Source organism: Acinonyx jubatus, chromosome A1 (genome assembly GCF_027475565.1).
Source record: "Acinonyx jubatus isolate Ajub_Pintada_27869175 chromosome A1, VMU_Ajub_asm_v1.0, whole genome shotgun sequence".
NCBI lineage: Eukaryota > Metazoa > Chordata > Mammalia > Carnivora > Felidae > Acinonyx > Acinonyx jubatus.
In genome coordinates, this window is record NC_069380.1 from 233,291,084 (window position 1) to 233,293,063 (window position 1,980).

Consider the following 1,980-nt stretch of genomic DNA (forward strand, 5'->3'; position numbering starts at 1 on the left):
AGCCCGGTGCAGGGTTCGAAATCACAAGTAGTGAGATTATGACCTGAGCCGACATCGGACGATCAACCAACTGAGCCACCCAGGTGCCCCACATGTGGCTTCTTAAAGGAAGATGGGAATGCTGGGAAGGGGGGTGTTGTCATGAAGGGACACCTCGGGAGCCCCCGTTTGCTATGTGCACACAGTCTTAGGCAGTGGATGTGTGAGATGCCATTGAACCTGTGGCCCCATGATGTGGCAGAGAACCCCTCCCCGCCACTTGGAGATGAGACTCAGTGCAGAGAGCTTCAGTAACTTAACTCGTGGAGCTGGCGGTAAGTGGCACAGCCACGTTCACGAAGAGATCTACATACACATTGCTGGTTTTTAAAGGAACGTGTAAAATATGACAAATACGTTCTAACAGTGAATTTCCAAGTAGAGCCAACATGCAACGATGGTGACAAGGGCACACTGGCCAGCAAGACCTTCACGGGAACGTGAAGGAGTACGGGGAGCATCAGTGTGTGCAGCGGAGAGGCTTCAGGGATGGCTTCCAACCGAAACAGGACCAGAGGCCCCCCCACGAGCTGGAAGAGTGGAGACAGGATAGGGCCATGGGGAGCACGTTCAGAGGAGCAGTCTACTGGGTTCCCAGAACACTCTGCCTCGAACAGACGCTTGGGGAGTATCCGCAGGGGCTCCCCACAGGGGCTCTGTTCCTGGAACTAGGAATGGATCAATCTGCAAATGCCACAGAGATCTCTGCCACGAGGGTGAGGGTCTGCTTCCCAGGGGTGAGGCTGGGAGGGAGACCAGATAAATAGAATAACAGCATTTGTTCACTGAGTTAATCTGCCTAGGTTGCCGTAACAGAGTGCTGTAGACTGAGTGCCTACACAAGGGACATTTATTTTCAAGCAGTTCTGGAAGCTGGAAGCCCAGGATCAAGGTTTTGGCAGAGTTTGGTTCTGGTACGAGCTCCCTTCCTGCTTTCAGATGGCCGCCTTCTTGCTCTTCCTCCCAAAGCCTTTCCTCAGTGCGTGGCCGAGAGGGAGCTCTTTGGTGGCTCTCCTTACAGAGACACTGATCCCATCAGATGGGGGCCCCCACCCTATGACCTCATTTAACCTTAACTGCTTCCTTAGAGATCCCACCTCCTGATGCAGCCGCACTGGGGGCACAAACATGACCCCCGACCACAGAAGGTGTGGACAGAAACGGACTAGGACCCTGTCACGGTCCAGAACTCGACAGAGAGTTAGTTGATGTTTCAAGGAGACAACTTAATGGGCATGCTAGCTGTTCACCTTTGTCCTTCAGACTTTGTTCCTGTGTGAAGTTATCAGAAAACAAAAGGTCAGTACCTTATCACCCATGCCCCTTATTTTTTCAAATGTTTATTATAAAAATATTAAGTCTGGGGTGCTTGGGTGGCTCAGTCGGTTGAACGTCCGACTTTGGCTCAGGTCATAATCTCACAGTTTGTGGATTCCAGCCCCGCGTCGGGCTCTGTGCTGACAGCTCGGAGCCTGGAGCCTGCTTCGGACTCTGTGTCTCCCTCTCTCTCTGCGCCCCCGCCCCCCCCCCCCCCCCGCACAATCTGTCTCTCTCTCCTTCAAAAATAAACATTAAAAATATTAAAAACATAAAATAAAATATTAAGTATAAATAATATCTTCATCTCTTTTGCAGTTATCCTTTGATGCTATTGTCCAATTCATACCAAGATCACAAACTTAAATTTGGTTCCAGGGGGAAAAAATAACATTTTTGTAAAACATTAGCTTGTGATCTTTTGTTCAAATATGAAAACCACAAATCTCCACGTGTCCCTTTTCACTCAGCTCTGAAATCTTAAAAGGAAGCCCTTTGCCAAATACTAAAATCTGAATAACTACCAGGATGGGAATCTGACCATTTGTGCCTCCCGGCCGTCAGGCTGTCCTCAGGTGTAGCCAGACTGGCAGTAGGAAGGGGATTGAAGGCTTGACCACATTT